At 45.3% G+C, this 16,276-nt stretch overlaps 1 protein-coding gene across 1 annotated transcript in view; it reads right to left on the bottom strand.

Moving 5' to 3' along the window:
- Nucleotides 1-16,276, bottom strand: part of efl1 (elongation factor like GTPase 1) — a 405,088-nt gene that overhangs the window by 166,311 nt on the left and 222,501 nt on the right. The gene's annotated exons all lie outside the window — the stretch shown is intronic.

Genomic DNA, 16,276 nt, shown 5'->3' with positions numbered 1-16,276 from the left:
GAAATTTCTCTGATGGGGGCTTGCCTTGGGTCCTTGGAGATCCAGCTGCATGGTATGTCGTTTGTCCTGACCAACCCGGGGAAAACAGGCTGGACAAGTCGTGCCCGTGAGCTGGGTCTCCTGCAAGGTGTGGTTGACGAATTCTTGACTGTTTCGGAGAATCCGCTGTTATGCTTTCGCAATATCGATTTAAAGACTGGCCATTTTGGGTTCAACGGAGAACCTAGGCCAGGTCCTCGAGGTCTGGGGGTTGGTTGGAGGCCCTGGCCAATGGCCCTGTGCTGTCCTCTCCTCAATGCTCGTCATGAGGGTTTGGAGGTGGCTGGTCATGTCTAGTCATTCCCCCCGGCTGGGACCTAGGTTCCTTGTTGCGACAGCATGATGGATGTGGAGGCACTTTGTTTGATGGAACTTTTTGAGAGATCCTGAGGGTTGTTGGACAATCCTATCATGGCTTTGGCCTTCAGAAGCGACATGGATGGTGTTATTATTGTGCAGTTTGTAAGTGATCCTGGGCTTTATTCCCATGTGATTATGCTGCTGATTTCATGTTATTGTCTTTTCTCCTGACAAGGCTGTGCGATATTTGAGCAGGAGGGTTGCTTATTATCCTGTTTTTGGCAAAAACCATACTGAGTCGGTAAAGTGATATCTGGTTGGGCATAGATTTGCCCTTTTTAAAAAAAAATGTGCTGTAATCATTGCAATTATGGGGACAGAGTGCATTTTGGACACCCTTTGCCTGGTTTATAGCGAAGACCAGTAAAGCCACGGCAGGGTGATGGGTGGCTGGTTAGTATGGCGGTGAATGGTAGAGTTAGATAAGTCTTCACTTGGGCTGAGAAAAGCCTCCATTGAGGGTTAATTGTATCGGGTTCTAATTTTACGTTTTTTATTGCTTTCATAGATTTCATAGACTTTGCAGTGCAGAAGGAGGCCATTTGCCCCATCGATTCTGCACAGGCTCTTAGAAAGAGCACACTACCCAAGCCCATACCTCCACCCTATCCCCATAACCCAGTAACCTCACCCAACACTAAGGTAAATTTTGGACACCAAGGGCAATTTAAGAACAAAGAAAAGTACAGCACAGGAACAGGCCCTTTGGCCCTCCAAGCCCGTGCCACCCAACTAAACTACAATCGTCTACACTTCCTGGGTCCGTATTCCTCTATTCCCATCCTATTCATGTATTTATCAAGATGCCCCTTAAATGTCACTATCGTCCCTGCTTCCACCACCTTCTCCGACAGCGAGTTCCAGGCACCCACTACCCTCTGTGTAAAAAACGTGCCTCGTACATCTACTCTAAACCTTGCCCCTCGCACCTTAGACCTATGCCCCCTAGTAATTAACCCCTCTACCCTGGGGAAAAGCCTCTGACGATCCACTCTGTCTATGCCCCTCATAATTTTGTAGACCTCTATCAGGTCGCCCCTCAACCTCCGTCGTTCCAGTGAGAACAAACCGAGTTTATTCAACCGCTCCTCATAGCTAATGCCCTCCATACCAGGCAACATCCTGGTAAATCTGCACCCTCTCTAAATCCTCCACATCCTTCTGGTAGTGTGGCGACCAGAATTGAACACTATACTCCAAGTGTGGCTTAACTAAGGTTCTGTACAGCTGCAACATGACTTGCCAATTCTTATACTAAATGCCCCGGCCAATAAAGGCAAGCATGCCGTATGCCTTCTTGACTACCTTCTCCACCTGTGTAGCCCCTTTCAGTGACCTGTGGACCTGTACACCTAGATCTCTCTGACTGTCAATACTCTTGAGGGTTCTACCACTCACTGTATATTCCCTATCTGCATTAGACCTTCCAAAATGCATTACCTCACATTTGTCCGGATTAAACTCCATCTGCCATCTCTCCGCCCAAGTCTCCAAATGATCTAAATCCTGCTGTATCCTCTGACAGTCCTCATCGCTATCCGCAATTCCACCAACCTTTGTGTCGTCTGCAGACTTACTGATCAGACCAGTTACATTTTCCTCCAAATCATTTATATATACTACGAACAGCAAAGGTCCCAGCACTGATCCCTATGGAACACCACTAGTCACAGCCCTCCAATTAGAAAAGCACCCTTCCATTGCTACTCTCTGCCTTCTATGACCTAGCCAGTTCTGTATCCATCTTGCCAGCTCACCTCTGATCCCGTGTGACTTCATCTTTTGTACCAGTCTGCCATGAGGGACCTTGTCAAAGGCCTTACTGAAGTCCATACAGACAACATCCACTGCCCTACCTGCATCAACCATCTTTGTGACCACCACGAAAAACTCTTATCAAGTTAGTGAGACATGACCTCCCCTTCACAAAACCATGCTGCCTCTTGCTAATACGTCCACTTGCTTCCAAATGGGACTAGATCCTGTCTCGAAGAATTCTCTCCAGTAATTTCCCTACCACTGACTTAAGGCTCACCGGCCTGCAGTTCCCTGGATTATCCTTGCTACCCTTCTTAAACAAAGGAACAATATTGGCTATTCTTCAGTCCTCCGGGACATCACCTGAAGGCAGTGAGGATCCAAAGATTTCTGTCATGGCGTCAGTCTACCATGAGGGACCTTGTCAAAGGCCTTACTGAAGTCCATATAGACAACATCCACTGCCCCACCTGCATCAATCATCTTTGTGACCTCTTCGAAAACTCTATCAAGTTAGTGAGACACGGCCTCCACTTCACAAAACCATGCTGCCTCTCACTAGCATTGGCCATGATTTGGCATGGCCAATCCACCTAACCTGCACATCTTTGGACTGTGGGAGGAAACCGGAGCACCCGGAGGAAACCCACGGTCACATGGGGAAAACGTGCAGACTCCGCACAGACAGTGAACCAAGCTGGGAGTCGAACCTGGGACCTGGACATGTGAAGCTATTGTGCTAACCACTATGCTACTGTGCTGCCCATACTTTGAATCCTGAGAATCGTGCTTATCTCCTGTGAAGGCCTGGAGAGATCACGCATCCAGGAGAGCACTGGGTTCCTTACGATTCTTCCTTGCGTTTGGCATTTTGGGAGGTGTTGGGAATCGGGGGAAATTAATGATGATGTGCACCTGGGTATGTCAGTTAATCCTTACTTGAGTTGCTGAAGTGAGAGTCTGTATGTCATGCCTCTGCTTGTTGGAAGTCCTTTTTCAGCTTCCTCCTCTAAGTGGTTTTATATAGTAGTTTCCTGAGTGCCCTCCTCTTTGTAGTTGGGTCTGGCAGTATCTTTGTCTCTGTTGAGGCAGTGTTGTTCTGTCCCCTAGTATCCTCCTTGCAATGACGATGTGCTCAACGCTCTTTGCTTAATTAGGGCATTCCTCCCTGGGGGGCTTATTTTCTTTATCTGGGTGAGCAGCATGCCATTACGGGTCATGTTTCAATCTGCTTGGCTAAGGGGGAGGGTTACCTTATTTAATTGGGGGGAGAAGGGAAAATCGGGTCCCCCGCTCCCAAGACGCCCAAATAATGGGTCCCTTGAAGGTGGTTCTTCTCATCGGTGGTCGGCCCACCTTGATTGGGGCTGGTGCATTGTCCCAGGTGTCATTAGTGAGGAGTGGGACCAGCTGAGTGGTAAGTTTTGGGGATATTGACTCTTATATACAAGAAATATGCTGGACTAGGCCTGGACCGGTACTGTGACTGATATCAGTTGCCTCCTTGCCTGCTTGGGATGTCCTTTCTCTACTTACTGGGGACATCTTGAGAGAATGAGTCTTGATGTGTTTTGAGTACAAGCTGAATCTATTGTGTGAATATTTGCTGGTCCTCTCTTTATAAATATGTGGATTGATGGTCGTTCTGTACTGTGTCGGAGATTGGGATTTTGTTGCGTCTTGTGGTATATGTAAATAGTAATATTTTTGTATTTTTCTATTTTACTCGTGGCATCGTTAAAGAATCTGTGATTGGCTCCCACAAGGATATAGATGGGTCTGATGTCCGAGGAGTGGATGTTACAGTGTGTTATTGGTGCCTTTGGTGTTGCTGGAGTTGGAGATATGTTCTGGTGTGCCCGAACACCGTATTCTGAATTCTTGTGGTCGCTGCGAGCAAACACGGCATGGGAAGGTGCACACCATTTTATCATGTTTTTATGGCCTTATCCTTCTCTCCCTGGTTCCCTGGTAGTGTGTACAAGAGCACCAAGTTGAGTCAATGATTGTGCTGGACCAGCCATACTATTGTCCTCCTGTCCCCTTCTGTATCTATGTATTTATCGATGTAATCGGATTAAGTGAAGTTAAGAGAACTACCAAGAAATGGTAATTAACCAGAATGCCACTTTTATATCACATTTACCATCATGAAATTTGATCGCCTCAGATGCAAGTGTGACACAGAAATGTGTGCTCCGTACCCTGATGGGGGCTGAAACAGGCATGAGGCACAAGATTTCTATAGGTATGAATTACATGTCACACACGATGGTCTGAGTAGCCTTCTAACCTTCGTTGTGCCCCTTCCTGGAAATTACAAAGCATACTGTTCACGCAATACCACCTGCCCTGCTCACTGAAACCTTGGCCTTGAATGTAAGAGTTGTGTAAATTAATAGAACAGCCTCAACTACCACTTGCATTAAACCAATATTGAGGCTGTGCGCACATTTATTTTTTTCTACCGTTCACATCTAGCTTCAAAAAGTCAACACTAAGAGACATCACACTCATATACAAACCAAGATGATGTCCCTTGCCTCATCTTTATGCTCTGCTTCAAGTCACAATCGCATTCAACACTTGGGTTTGGAGGAGTTACTGGGTTACGGGGATAGGGTGGAAGTGAGGGCTTAAGTGGGTTGGTGCAGACTCCATGGGCCGAATGGCCTCCTTCTGCACTGTATGTCCTATGTTCACCTTAATTTTAGGAAATAGCCGATCCTGAATTCAACCATTTGATGATGTGGTGGTTGTTTATCTTAGACAAGCAGATTTCTAGTCGCCTCCGAAGACAGCGCATTTCAATCGTCATGAAGACGTGCTTCATGCAAAATATAGATTTTTAATCCACTGGCTGGAAACCTTAACTGAACTTTTACAAACAGACCTTTTAAGAACACAGGTACTAATGTGATTTGAACTCTCAGCCCAAGGTGGCTAACCTCAATTTGCATTACAATACATTCCACATTCCAATTCATTGGAGTAGAGTCAATCTGTCTGCAAAACCCATCAAAGACGTTCACTTCAGGGAGCCGGAAGGACTCGCATCTCCTGTCTTATTAACAGGGCATCTATGGCAATCATCTCAGGTGTTCAACTATTGGAGACGGGCCATTAAGACTATCACTTGGACAATGGGACCCTTGCTCTGACCTGCCAGGCATGGACTAATCAGGTCACCTTACCTTGGCATTTGGAGAAGGAATGTCACATGGCAAGCCAACCATTTGTATGTTTTAAGCATACTGAACATAGAAAGTAGAACATACAGTGCAGAAGGAGGCCATTTGGCCCATCAAGTCTGCACTGACCCACTTAAGCCCTCACTTCCACCCTATCCCCGTAACCCAATAATCCCTCCTGTCCTTTTTTGGTTACTAAGGGCAATTTATCATAGTCAATCCACCTAACCTGCACGTCTTTGGACTGTGGGAGGAAACCGGAGCACCCGGAGGAAACCCACGCAGACACAGGGAGAACGTCCAGACTCCACACAGACAGTGACCCAGCGGGGAATCGAACCTGGGACCCTGGGGCTGTGAAGCCGCAGTGTTATCCACTTGTGCTACTGTGCTGCCCCATATGTTTTCTCAGGAGAATGGAGGGAAAGCACCTCAGAGAAAAAGTTGCCTCCTTTTTTCTCCAATCTATCTGTTACGCTTCGAGCCTTGTTTGTTGCCTGTGATCATCCAGGGACACCCTGTTGTAGGCAGAAATTTCTTAAAAGAATCCAAACCAGTATTGCCGTCTCCTGAAGAACAATCGACTCTGTCATCTACATCTTCAACTGGAAGCATCAAGACTGAATTCAGCCCGAAGCCAGCCAATTTACCAAACTACAGACTATATACTCTGATTTTTGTCCCATTCCTATCCCTCACGCGTTCTGTGATTTGTATTTGTGTGTGAACTTCGAGTGTGAGAGTCTGTGTGTGTTGTGTGTATGCTAATGGCAGTGCTTATTGTATTATTTTCTTAGATTAAGTATAATAAAGTGAAATGAAAATCGCTTATTGTCACGAGTAGGCTTCAATGAAGTTACTGTGAAAAGCCCCTAGTCGCCACATTCCGGCGCCTGTCCGGGGAGGCTGGTACGGGAATCGATCCGTGCTGCTGGCCTGCTTGGTCTGTTTTAAAAGCCAGCGATTTAGCTGAGTGAGCTAAACCAGCCCCTAATAAAGTGATGCACGGTCAATGACTACTAAAGTGAGGTTGTGGTCCAACTGAATGCTTTAATAAGCTAGATGTTTCCCCAGCAGCTCAGGTACAGAAAGGAAGCTGCTGGGGCGGCACGGGTTCTTATACCCCGCCTTGCAGGGCGGAGCTACCATACTGGCTCGACCAATGGAAATCATACATTATCTACCAATGCTGTTCCAGCATTACTAGGTACCATAATACCTCTACACAGACTACCACATAAAGCTAACCTCTTTCTCTGTTAAACACAAGTGAACCTGATCTGTTGGTTCTTCACAGCATGCAAATGGTTAAGTATTCACTGAATTGGCATGCATTTCCTTTTCAAACAAAAAAAAACCTGTGGCAATCAAACGAGGGGCAAAGTGGGCCATTCAACAACTCCTCATGTGGTCATAACACAGTCTAAGGATATTCATGCCAAGATCCATAACTTTAAGAACTTTTCATTTAATCCCCAAGAATATTTGTACACTGTACTGCTGGATGAAGTTATGATTTACATCATTTAATTGGTAATTAAAGTGCTGAAATTATAGGTAAACTCTGATTGTCAATTTGCACTGATTAATACAAATAAATTAAGATTGTATGGAAGCAAAATGATGATCTTCATTCAATATGTTCTACAGAATAAGGGTCATTAGTATTCTATAATTGTAAAAAACAAATATACTCCTATGTCCTTACATACTTTAGTTTTTATTCATAAATTTAGAGTACTCAATTCTTTTTTTTAACCAATTAAGGGGCAACTTAGCACGGCCAATCCACCTATCCTGCGCATTTTTAGGTGTGGGGGTGAGACCCACACAGATACAGACTGTATTTCTATTAGACCTGTAATCTTACGTTTATTCCCCAAGGTTTAAATATCAATTAAACCTCAGTGCAAGACTGAAGGAACGTTGCAGTGACAGAGGTGAGATGCTGAACTCACCTGCCGATCACCTGCAGTCGTCCGTCCCCCCCACCGTCCCCCCAAAAACCCCAAACACAATCCATCCTCTGGGGTAGATGCAAAAGATTCCATGGAGTTAAATTATTCAAATAGCAAAGCAGTTCTTGCCGTATTTTTGCCAACATTTATCCCTTAATCAAGAGAACACTACAGCAGACTTAGTGGTCATTATTTGTGGCACCTTGCTGCTTTACAAATTTGCTGCATATTTCTGTACATTACAACAGTGGATACACATGTAAATTACTTAACTTCCTTACGAAGCACTTTGAGACATTAAGTAAATGATGAAACACAAATTAATGTCTTTGTTCCTTTGTGATTTGACATTACTGTTTTGCCTTGGAATCATAAGTGATCCATCTACTACAAATCCTCGGTGGCTACCTCAAGTAAGATTTACTTGGAAGCAGGCAAGACACTTATAACTGCTATCCATCATCCACAAGTTTATTCAAAAATGTATTTGTTCACAACACTGTCATCACTGGCTCGACCAGCATTTATTGTCCATCCCTTAAGCCACCTATTGGACCGCTGCTGACGATACAGTGTATTAACAGTTAGGAAGTTTCAGGATTGTGACCCAGCCAACAGTAAAGGAATAGTTTCAAGTCAGGATGTAGTGTGGCTTGGAGGAGAGCTTTGCCATGGTGGTGCTCCCATGTATCTACTGCCCTGGTTCTTCTAGATGAAAGTAGTTACAGGTTTAGAAGGTTCTGTTCAGTGTTGTTGGAGCTGTACTCATCCAAGCAAGTGGAGAATATCCCATCACACTCTTGACTAATGCCTTGTATTTAATAGGCAGGCTTTGGAGAGTCAGGAGCCGAGATATTTGCTGCAGATTTCCCAGTATTTGATCTGCTCTTGTAGCCACAGTACTTAAATGGCTGGTCCGGCTCCATTTCTGATCACTGGTAACCCCAGAATACTGATAGTGGGGGATTCAGCAACGGTAATGCCACTCAATGTCATGGGGAGATGGCACTTCTGTGGTGCAAATATTACTTGGCATTTATCATTGGGCTGCTGCACTAATTGAAGGAGCCACCCATAATGGTGGGTATTCTGTAATTTGCAGCAAACATCCCAGTTCTGAATTTATGGTGGGGGGATGGTAACGGATGAAGCAGCTGAAGATGGTTGGGTCTGAGGAACTCCTGCAGCAATGTCCCAGGTTTGAGATGATTGACCTCCAACAACTACAATAATCTTCTTTTGTGCTAGGCATTATTTCAGACACTGGCGACTTTTCCCCTTTATTCCCATTGACTCCAGTGATGCTACACTTGGTCAAATGCTGCTCTGATGTCAAGGACGGTCACTCTTACCTCATCACTTTAGTTCAGCTTTTTTATCCATGTTTGGACCAAGGTCAAAATGAGGTCAGGAGCTGAATGGAACCCAAACTAAACATCGGTCAGCAGGTTATTGCTGATTAAGCGTGGCTTGATAGCATTGTTGACTTTGCTGATGATTGAGAGTAGACTGATTGGCTGACAATTGGTTGGGTAGGATTTGTCCGGCTTTTTGAGGACAGGGCACATCTGGGCAACTTTCCACACTGCTTGATAAAAGATGTCCATGTTATAGCCATACTGGAACAGCTTGGCTGGGGGCATGGATAGTTCTGGAGCACAAGTCTTTAGAATGTTGTCAGGACCGTTAGCATTTGCAGCATCCAATGACTTCAGCCGTTTCTTGATATCACTTGGGAATGAATTGAATTGGTTGGAGGTTGGCATCTGTTCTGCTCAAGAGAAGGCCAAGATAGATCATCCACTTGGCACTTCTGACTGAAGATAGCAGAAAATGCACTGAACTGTTGGGTTCCCCCATAATTGAAGATGGGATATTGGTGTAGCATCCTTCGGTTGGTTGTTTAATGTCTACCACCATTCAGGACTAGATGTGGCAGGTCTGCATTGCTTAGATGTGATCTGTTGGTTGTAGGATCACTTAGCTCTGTCTATTGCATGCTGCTTATGCTATTTGGCATACAAGTAGCTTTGTGTTGTAGTTTCATTTTTAGCTATGTCTGGTGCTGCTTCTGGCATTCCCTACTGCACTCTTCATTGAACCAGGGTTAACCCCCTGGCTTGTTGGTGATGATGGGGAATGGGGGCACATGCCAGGCCAAGAGGTTACAGATTATAGTTGAATACATTTCTGTTGCTGCTGACGGCCACGGCATTTTGAGTTGCTAAATCTGCTCAACATCAATCCCATTTAGCATGGTGGTATCACCATACAATACGATGGAGAGAATCCTCAGTGTGAAGATAGGACTTTGTCTCTACAAAGACTGTGCAGTGGTCACTGCTACCATTACTGTCGTGGACTGATGCAACAACAACAGGTAGATGTTTAAGTAGCAATCAGCAATTATTCAGTAACTAACACAATACCAAACCCTTAACTCAAGATTAATTGTAGTAACTTAAATAGGGACTAGAAGGAAGGATATTAACTTTTGAGCCCAACCCTCGCTGATCAACGAAAGATTAATGTTCATGCTTTCCTTAACAGTTGGACTTGAGCATTTGGCCTGCCATAATCTGTTAGCTGTACATTTGGTTTGACAGCTTGTATTCAGACCGTCTTGAAAGGAATTGACCAAGACTTAAATCATGGTTTACCAAATTCAGGGCCAGTGACTGGCTAATCTGTGGTTTACGCTGTCTGCGTGTACCGTAAGAAAACAAAATGAATGCAAGGAAACTCTTAAGAATTTCTTTTTTAACATGGTGACAAAACTTTCACAAAGAATCATCGTAATCACAAACATTTCCATATGAAAAGAGGTTGCAAGTCAAACTCGGGCCTCTCTTCACACAGTGAGATGAATGCACTCCAACAACAGGTCTCCCAGGTAACCTGTTTTCACTGAAAATGGTCGAGCATTTTCATGAATGGTGCCATGGACTAGGAGAATCACATTTGAGTCTGTCTTCGCTGATATATGTACTCAGATTCCTCCCTGGGTTTGAAATTATAGTTTGCTGGATTATCAGATGTTGGGACTAAAAGGAGGAAAGAAAAATGTCTATGGATGACACTATAGCACCTCCTAGTGACCAAACTTGGCGAATGTCCCACAAAACCAAAGCAAATTTGTTCAATTCTCCGAATGAAAAAGCAAAACATAATGACAAAAAAAACAGGAATATGAACATAGTATGTTATATTGTGAAAAGACAAGATGATAAATTAACTTGTTTCTTGAGACAAGATCAAACTCAGCCAATCTTCACTAGCCTATGATGTGAATGTCACAGGAAATTGAGATGAGACAAAATGGTTTAATTGAAGAGCTGGCACACGCATGATTGGCTGAGTTGCTTTCTTTTCTACTGCAATTTCCACGATTCAATTACATATTTAAGTAGAAGATCTATAAATTGTGATTTAAATATTAATATAAATGACCATTTTAAAAATTCTGTTAATTTAAAATAAATTATTCAAAAGGTAATAGATATATTTTATTCTATGAAATTTTGGTATGCAGCTTGCTTACACATGAGAAAACTGCTTGCAGGAACATTAAAAAGTCAACGCTTAAGCTGAATTTGAAAACCAAAGTCACTGAATACGGTCATTTGAAAGATTGCTTTCAATGTGAATATGTACTGAGGAATTTTATTATTTTCAATTCAGCAAAGAAAAAAGGATAGCACTTTGAATGGCCACTATCTCAAAGTGCTTTATAGCGAACAAAGTACTTTTGGGAATACAGTCAGTGTTGTAATGTAGAAAATGAGGCAGCCAATTTGTGCACAGCAAGCTCCCACAAACAACATCCTGATAATGGCCAGAGAAGTTTTCTTTGTGATGTCGACTGAGGCATAAATATTGTCCAAGACACTGGGGATAACTCCCCTCTTGGGTGGCACGGTAGCAGTGGTTAGCACTGTTGCTTCACAGCGCCAGGGTCCCAGGTTCGATTCCCAGCTTGGGTCATTGTCTGTGCGGAGTCTGCATGTTCTCCCTGTCTGCGCGTGGGTTTCCTCTGGGTGCTCCGGTTGCCTCCCACAAGTCTCAAAAGACGTGCTTGTTAGGTGAATGAGACATTCTGAATTCTCCCTCTGTGTACCCGAACAGGCACTGGAGTGTGGTGACCAGGGGATTTTCACAGTAACTTCACTGCAGTGTTAATGTAAGCCTATTTATGACAATAAAGATGTTCTTCTTCTTCAAAATAGTGCTATTTGATCTTTTATAGTCTGCTGACGTGTCAAAAAGGGTCTCATCTGAAATATAGCACCCCTCCAGTACTGAAAAGGAGCATCAGCCTTGGTTTTGGGGCTCAAGTCCTGAAGAGAGGCTTGAACCCGGAACTTGATGACTCACAAGCGAGAGTGCTACCAATTGAGTTGTTGCGACACAAAAACAGCAACTGGATGATATGAAATAGCAAAACACCACCGCTATCAAGAAAAATTGACTAAAAGAAAATGAGCTGACTTCCAGTGGTGGCCATGAAATGAGCGGTTGCACATCAGGTGGCTCCGAGCGAGGGATTTGGTTTTTGCACTTTTGCCCATTTAACAGGTGCTGTGCCAGTTGATATAGATCAAGAGTGTGGAGTCTTCCTTTGGTCTGAGATGTCTGCAGGCTACCACATGAGGAATGCGTTGAATAAAGGGCCCTCATCAGACTGCGTGGCACAGGAAGGGAAAAAATGGCGGATGGTATTCAGTCGGCATAGCCTGCTCAGTGGACAACTGGGAGGTTGGTGGAGTTTAAAAAAAAATTTAGAGTACTTAATTTTTTCCAATTAAGGGTAAATTTAGTGTGTTCAATTCACCTACCCTGCACATCTTTGTGTTGTGGTGGCGAAACCCATGCAAACACAGGGAGAATGTGCAAACTCCACACGGACAGTGACCTAGAACCAGAGCCGGTATCGAACCTGGGACCTCGGCGCCATGTGACTGCGTTGGTGGAGTTTTTGACAGAGGAGTTTAGAAGGCAGAGACAGGCGGTTACGGACCACCTTGAAAAAGTGACTGAGCCAATATGGGTAGCTCTAGACAGCGGTTGAAGGCGCAGAACTCGATGATCCAGAAGATGGAGGAGACAATCTCGATCGCGATGATCAGATCGCCTTCTTGGAGGCAGAGGTGACGCTGTTGGCGGAGGGGCAAAAAACAATGAAGGCCAACATCGATGGCCTGGAGAATTGCTCCAGATGCTAAAATTTGAGGATTGTCGTGTTGCCGCAGGGCAAAGAAGGTGCGAAAGCCACAAACTATGTGGCAAAGATGTTCGGGCAGCTGGTGGGGAGGGGTCTTTGCACGCTCTCCCGAAATGGACCGTTGTGAAAATATCCCTGATTTGGGATGGGTGATCCCATAGGTTTGATTCTATAGGTACTTTGACAAGCACTTTACAAGAGCAAAGTGAGATTTGGAGTGGTGTACATAGCTCGCCTGTGGGCCATGTTTGGGGATAAAGATCATTATTTTGACATGCCAGAGGAGGCAAATAACTTTGTTATGGAGCATAAACTGGAGGAAATTTGAGTTTCATCTGCGTGGAATTTCAGGTTTTTTTTTCTTGTTTTACCCGTTATATTTTTCATGTTTCTGCTATATCTGTAATCCTACATTTTGGTTATGGGCTTTATGGTGTCTTGAAGCATTGTTGGGAATGGTCGGAAATGTGTGTGTGTGTGTGTGTGTGTGTGTGGGTGTGTGTGGGTGTGTGTGTGTGGGGTGGGTAAGGGTATGGGCCTGTATGATGTTCAACATTAAACTTGGGTTCGGGTAGGGGGGATGTGTATGGAATTATTGAATTTATAACTTGCGTTTTTCCCCAGGTGGGGGTCGTCTTGCTAGCAGAGATGCTAGTTAATGGGAGGGAAGTGGGGGAGAGAGCCGTGGCTGGTTATATTGGGGGGAGGGGGGGGGGGTTGTTTTCTTTGTCTGTTGTGGTCATAAGCCTAAGGTGGTTGGGTTTTCTTTGTTTGGGTTGGGGCGGGTAGAGGGAGAGGTCGGGGTCGGTGGGAGAAGGGTGCACTGTTGGTTTGATGTTCGGGGCGGGGGGGGGACTAAGGGGGGAGGGACAGGGTGCTGACGATGAAGGTTTTGTTTGCTGGGCTACTGGGTGGAGGGGGTGACGGTGACCACCCTGAGTGGGCCTGGAGTCTGGGTGAGAAGGGGGCCCTGTTGGACTTCCTTGCAGATGGGATAAGGCTGATTTGGGTGGGGGTGGATCTCGGAGGCCCCCGACCAAAGTGGTCACACGGAACCTAAGGAGATTAAATGGGCTGGCTAAAAGATCTTGGGTGTTAGCCCATTTAAAAAGCTTGAAGGCAGATGTTATTTTCCTGAAGGCGACACATCTGAGAGTTCGAGGCCGGGGAAGGGGTAGTTGGGACAGGTGTTCCATTCGAGTTTTGACACAAAGACGTGGGGGACTGCGGTGTTTATTAATAAGAGGGTGGCTTTTTTGGTGGGTAATATAGTAGTGGATTCAGAAGAGAGATATGTGAAGGTGGAGGTCTTGGTGAATGTGCACGCGCCGAATTGGGAGGATACGGATTTTATTAAGAGAGTGTTGGCGCCCATTCTTGACTTGGACTTACATCAGTTGGTCACTGGGGAGAGGGGCAGGACTTTAATTGTGTGCTTGATCCCAAATTAGAGAGGTTGTGCCCCAAATCCCTTAAGATATTGGGGGTGGCGAAGGAGCTATTAGTGTTTATGGAGCAGATGGGGGAAGCGGACCTGTGGAGATTCAGATACCCAAAGGAGAAATTCTCCTTCTTTTCGCATGTGCATCGGGTCTACTCCCGTATTTATTTCTATGTAGTGGGTAAGTCGTTGTTCCCTGGGAGGTGGGGGGGCGTAGTATTCACTGGATGTTATATCTGACCATGTTCTGCACTATGTGGATTTGTGTTTGGAGAGGAACTGCGCCCAGTGACCCCCGTTGAGGTTGGATGTGGCGCTGCATGCAGGTAGGGCGGCATCTGCTGTCGGGACAAATATGGAGTTTAATAAGAACTAGGAGGCCTCACCTTCCACATTCTGGGAGGCGTTAAAGGCGGTCAATAGAGGGGAGTTGATTTCAATGAAAGTTCTCAGGGCAGTTCGGGGTGGGCGGAGAGGAAAAGATTGGTGGAGTCTATTCCGGTGGTGGACCGGTAATACTCTGATACCCTAACGGTAGAGTTGTTGGCGGAGAGGAAGAAGCTCCAGATAGAGTTTGAGTTGGCATCAACGGGGAAAGCGGTTAGCCAAATTTGTCATGCGAGAGGGACATTTTATGAGCATGGGAGAAGGCCAACCGGTTATTGGCTCACCAGGTGAGATGGCAGGCGGCCTCTCAGGAGATAGTTCAGGTTGAGGATCCAAGGGAGGCACGGGGGATGGAGAGGAGGAATGGTCTCTGATCCAGAAAGGGTTAATGGGGTATCTGAGACTTTTACCAGGGGTTGTACATGTCAGAGCCTTCGAGGAAAGCTCGACTATGGCAGATCTTTGATGGATTGGTGAAGAGGGAAGCAGTGCAGAGGCTGGAGGCTCCGCTAGGGCTGGAGGAAATTATGAAGTGCATTTGTTCTATGCAGTTGGGGAAGGCACCAGGCATGAATGGATCCCCAGTTTAATTTGACAAAATGATTACAAAATGATGGAACTGGGGTCGCGCCTGCTGGACATGTTTAACTATTCTCTGGCCTGGGAGGGTACTGCTGGCCACAGTGACACAGGCTTCCATTTCCTTAATCCTGAAGAAGGATAAAGGTCCCAAGGAGTGTGGGTCATTGCGGCCCATATGTTTGTTGAATGCCCACACAAAGCTGTTGATGAAGTTGCTGCCAACTCATTTGGAGGGGTGTCTGCTGGGAGTTATTTCTGAGGATCAAACGGGGTTTATTAGGGGCTGAAAATTGTCAGCCAATATAAGAAGACTCCTGAATGTGGTGATGTCGTCCTCATTGGGGGCCGAGCCAGATGTCATAATCTCCAAGAACACGGAGAAAGAGTTCACCAGGTGGAATGGGAGTATCTTTTTGAGGTACTGGGGCGGTTTGGCTTTGGACCCAGGTTTATCTCATGGTTTAGACTGTTGTACAGGGCCTGCACAGCGAGTGTACGCACCAGCGCACTGAGCTCGGGGTACTTTCAGCTGAATAGGAGTACAAGGCAGAGATGTCCACTTTCCCTGCTACATTTTGCTCTGGCTGGATGGAAGGGTATGGAGGGAGGTATGGAGCATCAGTGTCCCTTTATGAGGATGGCCACGAACCCTCTCTCTAATGTGGGAAAGATAATGGATATATTAAGTTAAGATTGATTTCTTTTTCAAGTTATAAACTGAATATGAGCAAGTGAGAGTTGTTTCGGTGAACCCTCTGGGGAAGGGAGTTGGTCTGGAGAAATTACCATTTCGGCTACCCAGGTCTAGTTTTTAGTACCTCATGGTAGACTGGTACATAAAGTGAAATAACATGGGATCAGAGGAGAGCTGGCAAGTTGGATACAGAACTGGCTTGGGCACAGAAGACAGAGGATAGCAGTAGAAGGGTGCTTTTCTGAATGGAAGGCTGTGACTAATGGTGTTCTGGGGCTTTGTTGTTTGTAGTGTATATAAATGATTTGGAAGAAAATGTAGCTGGTCTGATTAGTAACATCGCAGACGTCACAAAAATTTGTGGAGTTGCGGGCAGTGAAGAGGATTGTCAGAGGACAGAGCAACATATAAACTGGAGAGATGGTGGGAGCAGTTACGATAGTGGCATTTAAGGGGCATCTAGACAAATCTATGAATAGTATGGGAATAGAAGAATCCAAACTCCTAAGTGCATACAGTTTTAGTTTAGGCAGGTATCATGGTCAGCGCAGGCTTGGAGGGCTGAAGGGCCTGTTCCTGTGCTGTATTATTCTTTGTACTTGGGAATACAGATGGCCCATGATTGGGCCTTGCTGCACAAGTTGA

Source organism: Scyliorhinus canicula, chromosome 12, assembly GCF_902713615.1.
Source record: "Scyliorhinus canicula chromosome 12, sScyCan1.1, whole genome shotgun sequence".
NCBI classification, from domain to species: domain Eukaryota; kingdom Metazoa; phylum Chordata; class Chondrichthyes; order Carcharhiniformes; family Scyliorhinidae; genus Scyliorhinus; species Scyliorhinus canicula.
The sequence above is the reverse complement of the archived record's forward strand: the minus strand, read 5'-3'. Positions and strand labels throughout refer to the sequence as shown.